Here is a 12,198-nt window from a genome sequence, read left to right as displayed (position 1 = left end):
TGAGGCTATTTTATCTCTGGGCTTTCCTGCTACCTAGTTTCCTTAAAAAATATTCGGTTTTTATTGATTGGTCATTGTCTGAAAGATAAAAGGACTTTAAAATGTTGCCAGTGATTGCCCCAGGGAGCTCCTTTTAACTAGACTTGCCAAAAGGCTAAACTCTGATCCCTTGTAGAAGCAACAACAACAAAACCCCTTTCAATTTGCACTGGCTTTTTAAATAGAAACAAGTGTACACTAGGTTTTATTTAGCTTGGAATTTTGTTGTTAAAGTTTATATTGTAAACCACCCTGAGCCTTAATAATGAGGACTCAGTTTAAAAAACAACAAAAACTCCACCTAAGTTATTCAAAATCAAATAGAAAAGCTGAGTAACTGTCCAAAGACATACAAAGTACACTGATGAATCTTGCAAGTCATCCATCTTACAAGCAGTTCCCTTGCCCTTATCAGACTCCAAAGCTAAAGTTGACAACTCATTTGTTCATTCATTTACATTTGCCTTCCTCTATGACACACATCTTATTTGTATCCAGGCAACCACGAGAGCATTATTTCTCATTCAAGCATTAACTGACATCATATTGCATTCTTCCAGCTTAATTTCTATGCATATTTCATTTTGACTGACAAGTCAATTCTATAAAAAATAGTGATGTTGTTATAACGTAAGAGTTTGGAAGTACAGTGCATGTACAATTCATACAAAGTTCTGAACAACTGCACGAGCTCCCCACTACATATTATATTGCCTACTCCCTGTCAAAAACTATAACTGCAATCCTAAACACACTTACAAGACAATGAAAGTGGGGTTTACTTCTGAGGAGACACATGGAGGGTGGCATAATAACTCTATATTCCAATAGGCATACTGAGGTCAATTGGCTTAAACCCACATAAAATGATGCATGATAAACAATTTATTGGTTATAATTCAAACAATAATTTATCCCTTTAACACCATTTTCTTTTGAACTTATTGGAAAATCAGAATCTAAATGCTTCACATAAATCAAGATTACTTGCAAAGTTGAACTGAGACTTGGCAAACAGGGCTCCATCTTTCCAAGCTTCTAATTTGATTCAGCACCTATTGTAACAGGTTTTTTAATTTTGGCGAACCTAGAAATTATTCATTCTTTATCACCTGTTGTTGTGCCACAGGAGTGCAATGGCAACAAATGAAATGACACTCAATGCCTCAAATTAGTATTGTTTAAAAAATATTATTGAAACATATTTACTTGCAAAAATAAACCAGAGCTATTATCCTGTTATCACAAGAGAATGTGATTTTCTGTAACAAGATTTTGAAGTTTAATTCTTTAAAGCAATTTGCAAACATCACAACATTCTTCTTTCTGAACAAACAATGATGTTCGTTGTTTGCAAGTCTTGGCGCAGGTTAAGACAGACTGCACAGCTTGTGATGCACCAGGCAAAATGCAGCAATGGATTGTGGCCTGTCAGGTTCTTGACAACCCCCTATATTTTTGTAGTTCCAAGAAAGCATCAAAAATAGAAAGTTTTCCTTACATGACTTTGGCTTGGTTTGTGAAGGCCTGGATTACAATACTCACCAAAACACACCTGAAAATTCTGAATATTGCATCTAATTTTTAAATTCAAGTTTCAACTTCTTTCTTTGAACAACTTGTGATTCAAATATGTTCAGGATAGGGTGACCATCTTTGTTTCTGGAAGGTGCCTTGAGACTTTTAACAGCCACTTTGCTGGCAGAATTTAAGCAGGTGATGTGTCTTGCAAATTTCAACTCAATGCTGGGAAAGAGTTCTCTTTCTAAATCTCTCCCTAATGATTGGGGGAAATCAACATCCTTTATTCAGAAGCCACTAATCTGCAAACCTATGCATGTTTACTCAAAAGTAAGTTCCATGTAGTTCAAAGACTCTTACTCTCAGGTAACTGCATATAAAGGGAGGATTGCTTTCTAAGTGAGTTTGTGAACAAGTTGAGCACATTGTTGTAATATTCATATGAAAAGTATGTTAGCCATTTGTAGTTGCACTGATTATAGTCACTGCAGTTGCAACAGCAGGGAAGAGGAGAAAATAAATTAGAAGCAGATTATCCTGCTGGCATCTACCTGAATTTCAGCTCTAAACTAACCTTCCCCCACTCAGCTTATCCAAAGATAACAATAATTCTATTTTATTTTGGCATTTGCTAACCAGCTTCTTCCTGTTGAGCATACTACTACAAAGGGCCATTTCTGTGCTTTTACATACTAACATGAGTGTATCAAAACAGTAGGAAATGCTATTATAACAAAAGCACGTTCTCCAAACTCATTCAGGCTTCTTACCCATCCAAAGCCATATTTGTGGATTACTTATATAACTAAATGAGATTCTCAAGGCCCACACTTCTACCAATAGAGGGTAGTTCTCTGGTCTGCTGTTTCTAATTGAGGATGAACTAATTCTCTGGGGGTCTCCTCAAACTGGGTTGCGATTTTCCAGAATTTCACCCAAGAAAACCAGGGGAAACTTGGGACTTCCCTGGCAGGAACAGTGCTGGTGACAGAAGAAAGGAAAAGAGAGAGTCACTTCTCCTTCCTTCGCCTTGGTCATCCCATCAAAATGACTTGGGTGATGGGTCAGAGGGAATTGCCAGACCTTTGCCAGCACCTTGCCCTGAAAGGAGGCCCAGATTCCACCAACAAGCCCCAACCAGAAAACAGCTCCTGAGAAGACCATATTTGGCCACTGCCAGAAGGTCCAACTGTGCCAGCAGGAGCAGGGCTGCACCCGCTCATTCATTTGCTTGATGGGAGAGGAGTATGAAGGATGGGGAAATCTGTCTCCTGGCTTGGTAGTGGGGCATAAAGGAACCCTTCCCTGGAAATGCCTCTACTCAGAACAAATTTGGAAGTAAAACAAACAATATTACCAGCACTGGGAAATCAGGGTTGCCCCAGCCACACAGTTATTCCCAAAGACAGCATGCTATATGTTTTCATGTTACTGTGGGGTTTGTATTTACAGGGAAGAGCCATAACTCAGGAGTAGAACAACTGATTTGCATGCAGAAAAATACCTGTTTCAATTCCCCTGTACCAAGATTTTCAGACTACCCCTTGTGTATATTTTCAAGTTTTCCTGGCAACTTTCTGTGTTTTAGTTATTATCAAATAACTATGCTGATTTTCCGAGTCTCCAAGCTAATGTGCTCTGAGGCATTTCTGCAAATAAGTATTAAAATTCACAAGAAATGAGAGAGGCCTGAAAGCGTTTTTCAGGAATTTTGGAGTGGGACCAGCTTGTCATTTTCTCACTCAAAGGCTCATTACTTTTAAGAGCTGCATGGGAGGTAATTTTTTCCCCTGCCTGTTGTGCAGTTATTAGATGCCGCGCCTCTGTCAGGAATAAAGGTGCAGGTCGTCTTGCATCATCAGAGTTAATTGAAAGTTCAGCCCAGTGTTAATGAAATCAGAAATGGCCCATCAAAGCTTCAGATTCACTTGATATTGCTGCTTTCCACATTTCTTCCTAGGCTTGAATACACATTGCTCTGTTCTGTTGCATATCAGAGTCACTTTAGTTAAATCCTGCTCAGGATTTAAATCAATGGAAGAATGAGAACAAATTACAATCCACTGCCAATCAAGGTCTGCCTAACAAAAGGAAATTACAAAATATAAGAGCACCAAAGTGAACTAACAAGAGACATTCAATCGAGTTCTCTCTGCCTTCCTAACAAAAGTCACTAGACCTTACCCAGAAATCCAAAGGAATATTCTACAAAATAAAGTTCTGCTTATCATTGCAATGCCAAATTGGCTCCATTAACAAAAACTAGATCAGGTTAGAAGAAAGGTAGTAATGAAGTACCCAACCATTCCATCTCTGAAATGGACACAAGATCTTTGAACATACTAGACACAAAACATCCCATCAGATGTCAAATAAACAAACAACTCTCTGACTTTTAAAATACATCTGAAGGCAGTCTTGTTTAGGGAAGCTTTTAATATGTGATGAATTATTGTATTTTAATATTTTGTTGGAAGCCGCCCAAAGTGGCTGGGGAAACCCAGGCAGATGGGTAGGGTATAAATAAATTGTTGTTGTTGTTGGCAGCAGTTCCCTGAGGGGGTACTTCTGACTATAGGTGGGGGAATTGCATTTCTGAATGTTTGCTTATGCAGCAGCAGCAACAACAATAACAGCAACACCAACACCTTACTGCATGTAGAAAGCTAGTACAACAGGTAGAGGGCTAGCCTACTACATTCTCATTAGTGCTCTTGTTTCCTCTTTACAAGGACTTTTTCCCATGGGACAACGTTCAGAAATGTTGTCCCATATCTCCAACCTGAAGGGGAACATATTGTTGTACCAAAGTTGTGTGTTTTAAAGTTCTCTGATGCTGGGGGACTTCCGGGTTGGCGCCATCGCCGAATGGCGGACTCCCTCCGAGCTCCGGAGGGAGTCTGCTCGGCAGGGGCTGGGTCCTACCGCACCGGCGATGCGGGGACCCTTAAAAACCACGGCCAGAGGAGGCCGTGGACATGGAGACTCGGCTGGCACCGTTAGCGCCCTCCCGACTCGTGAAGGAGCCTTTTTAAAGGCTCCGGATCGGGTGCCGGGGAGAAGCGTGGTGCTTGAGTTCTCTGCTATCCCTGCCGAGCGCAGCCGCATGCCATCCGGCGGAGAGCGCTGACTTCTTCTATTGAAAATTTGGATCTAAAAGAAGAACCCGTGAGTAATTGGAATATGGACTAAAAAAAGGGGACTAATTTTTAAAATTTGGAGCGAACGGGGGAGGTGGAAAAAAGGAAGTCAGCCCCCCCCCCCCGAAATTGTAGAAGAGCCAAAACAAAGGAATGGATAACTAAGATCGAGAGTAACCTTATTTCACCGAATTAGCAACTTCGCGAGGGAAATTTATAAGATTGAGCCGGAGGAGAAAAGTGGAATTTGTATTAAAAAGCAACACCCCCCCCCCCCCCCCGGAATCCCTGGAGCGATTCGTGAAAATGCCTGGAGAAGAGTAACGGAGGTTTTGACAGGTTTTGACAGCTGTCAAGGAGCTGTCAAAACGGAAGAATGTAACAGAGACTTGGTTATGGACTTTGCCGGTTACATTTGATATAAGTTGGGTATAAATTGTTTCAAATTGTTCAAATAAGGATAAACAAGCTATTTGGACTGGTGGATGGGCTTTGGAAGGGAACTTTGTTACGGGAATCCATCTAGAGGAGCTGAGGGATATTGCATGTGTTTTTGACAGGAAACTTGTGCAGTTGAATAGAACTTTTAATCTCCTGGGAAACTGCAGAAATGGAACACTATTTTGTCTACAGAGGTCTACACACTACAGGAAACAATGGAACTATCTGTTGGAAAATGAAAGGATCATGATGTAATGTTTTGTTCCTGAACAACAAGCCTCTGCAGGGATATTAGAAACTTTTGGAGAAAGAACATTTCTGTGGGAGAACAGAGAAACAAAAAGGAGGAGAATGGCCGACAAGAATAAGGAAATAACAAGAACTGGACAGAAATGGGAAAGGGGATATTTGGGATATCCAGATTTGACAAGCTTATGGATTTAAAATTGGAGTTTCTACTCCTGGATATAAAAATCTGGATAGAAGAAATGGACCCTCTTCTCGTTAGACTTCTTTTAGGATTGGACATTCGTAATTTAATGATTGGACATTCGCAATTAATAAGACTGGCAAAGAATCAGAGGGATGTGGGTTTAACGCAATGTGGGAACTCCAGGAAGATATTAGAGATGGAGGGCTAGGAGGAACGTAACAGGGAAAAAGGGGAGGGAAAGTTGGAATCCAAAGGTTGTAAAATTATTATTTAATTCTATGTTGTTGTTGTTGTTGTTTTTGTATTATGTTTGAAAGGGGGAAACTCGTGGAAGGGAATAGATCGATCTTAGGGGGATGGGAATTACGCTAAACTGGGTAATGGAGGATGATTGCAATTTGGGGATAAGAATTTGTTGAACCTAATTGTTTATTTGGAAGATTTGGAATACATGAGGGGGTGGGGAGGGGAAGTCCTAGTTATTGGAAAAAGTTTATAAATTGGATTTAATTTGTTTTAATTTGGAAAACCTTAATAAAAATTATTAAAAAAAAAAAAAAGTTCTCTGATGCTGGACCATAACCAGCTGGGGCAAGTTATTATGAATACAGTGAATGCATGCACAGGCATAACTGCAAACTATTTGTGTGGCTGTGCCATCTCAGAAACCTGCTTAAAACTTTGGTTTGCACAAGCCTACAAGGACATGTACAAAGATTATGTATACTTGATTTTAAATTTTGCTGATTTTATATATTGAAAATTATTTTTTATGTATATATACCACTTAGGGATCTTTTCACTATTTAGAAGAATCTATCAGCTAGCTTAAATATAAATAAATATGCAGGTCATGCATGAGTTTAGTGCATCTACAGATACCAGCTGCATATTTTAGATGAAAGTTGTATGCATAGGGAAGTTTACAAAGCCATGCAAGAGATGCTCTCTCATACAGACCAATGGGGGAGAGAATATTCACTGGTGTCAACAGAAACTTACACAAAAGTAAATTTGCATAATTGTATCTTTGTGGTAAAAGACCCCTTGGACATTGGATGTTTCCGAAACAATGCCTAGCTAAAGTGTGTCTTATAAATAGATTTGTCGAAAGCATAGAAATATAAGAATTGCCATTGGAATTCTCAGAACTGCAGCTTTCATCCCGTTCCACAATGCCTAGCACACTGCCACTGTTAAAGGGTGAAAATATTATAATGACTATAGAATTTATCTGGTTGCCCATATGCTCTCTGAGCAGCACACAGAACAGCAACAGTCATATTACCTATTATTAAACTATATGGAGGTGGTGCAACATAAGCAACACACTGTTATTAATTAATATTGGTCCTTTACCAACAGAAGAAGTGATTTTACTATCCAGAACCCCCAGCTTGCTTAAATGTATGAACTAGGTTGGAACCTAGAGTGAAATAACCAAGCTAATACCAGAGGATTTGCACCATGTTGCATCATGTTATGTTTCATCATCTCATGTCAGCCCAAACCAGTGAGGTGTATCAATGCACAGCACACCACTGCTGAAAAGAATTCTCTCCTTTGTGTCAGGCAGGCTGCATTCAATCCAGTCTTTTCAATGCACTGCGGATGAAAAGGGGAGAAGAAATTTCCACTGGGTTTGTGACGAGAAGAGATTCTGGATGGCCGACCACACAAATTGCTATTCTGGCATATTACGAGCTTCAAGCTACTTGCAATATATCTAACCTGGCATTGTTAAAAAAACCCTGATTTAAGTGCATTGAAATGCTTTAGCAAGAGTAAAAATATAATCTTTCCTTATTCCAGCTGCTATAAGCTGCAATCCAGAGCACACTTACTTGGAAATGAGTTACATAAAAATCAAGGGTATTCACTTCCAAGGATTAGGGTCAGGGTGACAGTCTCCATATAAAGATCAGCTCAATTCTTTTTACGATGTATTAGATATCCTGACATTATCATCGTGCAGGGCTGTGCTGAGTGAACACCACAGGCATGGCTTGAAATTACTATGGGGTAAGGGATGCCTGCCTGTTATAACATCTTGCCTAGCAAAGAAAATCACCAAGAGAGTGGCAAATGTTAGAAGACATGCTCCCATATTGAATCTACATGGAGTGCCTGATTTGAAATGCAGCCCTTACCACTTTGTAAGCCTCTGGAGTATGTTAAAGGTGGAAGAACTATTTCCTTTAGACTCACTTGCTAAATTTCTAAATGTTGACAACCTTGAGCCCCTGGGATGGTTAGGTTGAAGTATGCTGATTTCTATGGCATGCTGTAACAACATGGTCATACGCTGAACAATAATTTTGAACTGAATACTGCAGTTGCTAGTTCAATTACTGCTTTTTCGACAGGAAGGGCTGTAACACATGCTTTGCATGTAAGAAGTCCCAGATTCAGTGCCTGGCAACTTCAGCTAAGGCTTAGAAAGCTGAAACTCTGGAGAGCCACTACCAGTCAGCTTAGACCAAGCTTCTCCAATCTTTTGCCCTCCAGATTATTTTACACAGCTCTCATCATTCTTGACTATTGACCATGCTGACTGGGACTGACTGGAGTTGGGCATCCAACAACATCTGAAGGGCACCAGATTCAGGAAGGATTGTGTAGGCAGTACTGCACTAGATGGACCAATGGTCTCACTCAGTATAATTCAACTTCCTATGTCCTCCCATGGACTGGGTGGATGCAGAAGAGTGGTCGGAAGCACCAGCTGGAGAACCCCCAGGGAAAGAAGGCTCAGAGCCAGGGAATTGGTGGTGGGACGATGGTGAGTGGACTAGGAGAAGGAGGTGTCGGAAACTAAAGAGGCAACAGGGTTTGGTGAGCAGGAAGAGGATGTGGCAGAGATCAGTGCAGACTGCTGCTGAAGTGCCATAACTGCATCACTGAGCTGCTGCACGGTGTGAGTCAAGGCCTGGTTCTCCTGGGCCAATGCCACCAGCGCAGCTGCCTGGTCGGTCATGGCTTCTGGCTTTTCCCAAACACACCCCAACGAAGGGGGAGTGTGGGTGTGGCGGGAGCAAACTGTGCTGGTCCGGGGGGGGGAGGTTACTGTGGGGCGAGGTCCAGAACCTGAGTTGAGGGTCGGCAGACAGTCCTCCTCGGGCGAAGCGGGGTCCACAGCGGGAAGCCGGGCAAGGACAGGAACTCTGGGGGAAACAGGACTGGATGCTGGCCGAAACAGCTCATCAACGACGTTGCTCCCGCAACCTGGGACCGGGCTGACTGGCCTTTATCTTCTCTGAGGCCAGGGGCGGTCCCGGCCCCCAGGAGACCCGCCTCTCCTGGCCTTAAGGCGAGCCCTCCTCCTGGGAGAAACCAGTTCCCTTCGCCTCTCTGCCCTGAGCCTCTGCAGTTCAGGAGAGGCTGAAGGGTTACTGGGCCCAGGGGGAGACTCACCTGTAGGCACTGAGTCCTCAACCACCTCTGGTGCCAGAGTGGATTCACCTGGTTCCTGCTCCTGAGGATCCGGCACAGGTGCAGGCGCTTCAGAATCAAGGCCCTGCCCCAGTTCAGCCAGCCCTGGAGGCGGGGACTCCTGTGCAGGCTGGGATTTCTCCGGTTCAGCCTCTGAATCGGATTCCCAGGCCATCACACAGGGAGTCCCCCCTCCTGCTGTGACCATCACTCCTCCCCGCTGGTCTCCTAGAACACAAATGGTATTCGTATGCTTCTGTGTTAACCCCCCCACACGGGTCTCTAGAGGATTAAATATTTTTAATATATCCTTTTACCAATCCCCATCAAAACCTTGGCTTCCAACAGTGTCTCCATATAAGATGGAACCATTAGCATAGTATCCATAGGTATATATGCTGGGGAAACAGGGTTGTAAGGAGATTACATAGTGCTGGCTCCAGGTTTTAGGGTGCTGTTGGGCAAGATGACCTCAGAAGGCACCTGAGTGGGCTCACCTTTTATTCAGTGCTGTCCAGAATTTGAGTTTATTTACCAAGATCTTAAACCAGGAACAAAATTTCGGTTTTTATATGAGCCAACATGAAACCACAGCACTTCTATCTGGGACAAAACAGAGAACACTGGTATAAACCAGGATCTAGTACAGACCAGGATTGATATGCCAAGAGTACATGAAAGGAGGAGGGGTGGCTGATGCAATGGAAAATATCCACTGGAATAATGATTGTAATCTACAGCTGTATTATTTTAACAAAGACCATGGAAATAAGAACCACACACAGAGAGAGAATAAACTCATCAGTTTCTTCAGTTGTAGTAGAAAACATTTTAACTTTTTAAACGGAAGTTAAAAAGAACAAATTGTGCTTCCATATCCTCCCACAACATCTAACCTTAGCTATATCTTTTCTACTAAAATAAAATAGTGGGATCTAAACACCTTCCAACAGGCACAGCATTCATTAGTCTAGCACACAACGTCATCTGTTATTTGACATGCAGATGAATTATTAGAATGCTGCAAACATAAATCACTAATTAAAAGGAAGTTGGGTGGAAGAGGGTGTACAAACCCATTTGTTTTAACATACTTTGGATAATGAAAGCTAGTCATCAGCTTTACTGTATGCTCTTGTTATAGGTTCTGGGTGCCTGAGTTTGTGGGTGTAAGTCACCCATAATTCTTGGATTCAGTAAAAGTTAGAATTAATCAAGGTTTGAAACCCCTGGATTTAGTTTCTGCTAATGAGCCAGACCAGCTCAGCAGATGGAGGCCATTGGTCGAACAAAGACCATTAACCCATTAAGAAGGCAATTAACAGAAGACTCTCTGCCAGACACAGATGGGTGAGACCCTGCCCTGAGCTCTGGGTAATTAGCAAAAGACAACCCCAGAGTTGGAACGGGGAAGTTTCCAGAATTTCAGTGGGCAGCTGAAGTAAGCAAATGGGAGAAAAGTGTCAATTTTTCAAGCTGGAGGGAGGGTAGACCACAAGGTGGGTAGTCTGTTCTATGCTGCAGACAGCATCAAATATGGTTGGGGTCTCTTGGTATCTGAGGCTGCAGCAATAGGAGGAACAGCACCCTCTTAGAATGTAAACACTGCACTCTCACCATTTTGGTCAGGTTGTATATATGCGTAAATAAACCATATATCATATTGCAATGCAATTGTGTATGCATTTGCTCCCATGCATGCAAGGATGCCCTGGAGTCTGAGCTTTCATTTTTTAAAAATGTGAGTATCTAGCCCTTACAGAAGGCAAGTAATGACCGGGGGGGATGGACGATAACACTTTCCAGACAGGTTTCATATAGAGCAGTTCCAGAAGACTGAAGGGCCGCTGCACTTCCACTCTGGCTGTGAAATAAGCCCCTCCTCTGCTTTTTGGAGGGAAGGTGGTTGTAGCAGTCAAAGACAGGTATATCTGCTATTTGTGGGGTTTGGAGGAAGGGTGTGTGAGGGCAAAATATGGCAGTGGAATGTTGACAAGGCACATATTTTATTGCCCAGAAGGACTTTTGAACAGAATGGGGGGAAGATAAACAATGATAGAGATAGCTTCCTCCCAGACTTCTCCTCAGCCCATGTTGTTATTGGTTTATATATTTGCTGTGGACAGCAGAGATTTTGAAGGAATGGAAAAAGAAGCTGTGATATAGGGAGTTTCTGTCCCCCCTCACCTTCTTGTTCCATCCTACCTAAAGGAACCACAATTTGATGTCTATTACATTAGCACTAAGTTCCATTTTGTAGTCATTTTAAACCATATTCCATATCTTCACAATACAGCTAAGAAATGATGACTTGTCCAGGGCAAGAAGTAAGCCTTGAGGAGTTAATGGTGAGTTAAGCCCACATGCTCAGAGTATTTTTTTTAAAAAAATCAGTATGTTTTTTAAAAAGCTTTTAGATTTGCTTATAATGCCGAGGTTTTGTTTGATTTTTTTGTAGTCCACAAACACATTTGCCAATGTAGTCATGTTAGTCTTTAGGATTCCAGAAGAGGTGGCACCTTATTTCATGTGTTTCTTTTGGGAAAGGAACCCATATTTTGGGAAGTGCAACCCAAAAGGGCACCCAACCACCTTTATCCACCCTTGGCTTTAATACTGGTAATGTGAGACAGAATACAGAAGAGACTTCAGATGCACACTTCAGCCAATGTGGGTTTTTACATTTGTGCTATAGACTGATGTAAGGCAAAGACTCAGGTGTGGAAATGTCATTAAGCCTCCAGATCTGAAGAAAGTGAGAGCATAATGTGAGAGGACAGATTTCCATGAGACTACAGTGATTAATCAAACATCATTGTTAGCTCTCCCAGCAATTTAAGCTAAGCATACCTGCCATATGTAATGACAGCCAGGAAGCACATAGCAGAAGAGAGTTACAGATATCCATCTAAAATGAGACTTGGTCTGGAATGGTATTATAACAGAATAAGCCGGCAAGTGAGAATGAGAAATTGAACATACTCTGCTTTCCTCCTGATAAGAGGCAGGTTGTTAGGAGGATGCAATTCCCCTTTACTTAGGGAGGAACACCACTGCATTTACTGGACACTGTCCTTTCCCCTTTTCATTTTAGACAGAGGTTCTGCAGCCAGGTAAAAGCAGCACTGCTTTTTCTTTCAAAATTCAAACTCCACGGATAGCAGCACAACAACGGGAGCAATTTGAGAGACA

At 41.9% G+C, this 12,198-nt stretch overlaps 1 protein-coding gene across 4 annotated transcripts in view; it reads right to left on the bottom strand.

Annotated features, from left to right (window-relative positions):
* The window catches only part of FSTL5 (follistatin like 5), a 359,747-nt gene that overhangs the window by 284,352 nt on the left and 63,197 nt on the right, over window positions 1–12,198 (bottom strand). The gene's annotated exons all lie outside the window — the stretch shown is intronic.

Source organism: Podarcis erhardii (assembly GCF_964252035.2).
Source record: "Podarcis erhardii genome assembly, chromosome: 9".
NCBI classification, from domain to species: domain Eukaryota; kingdom Metazoa; phylum Chordata; class Lepidosauria; order Squamata; family Lacertidae; genus Podarcis; species Podarcis erhardii.
The sequence above is the reverse complement of the archived record's forward strand: the minus strand, read 5'-3'. Positions and strand labels throughout refer to the sequence as shown.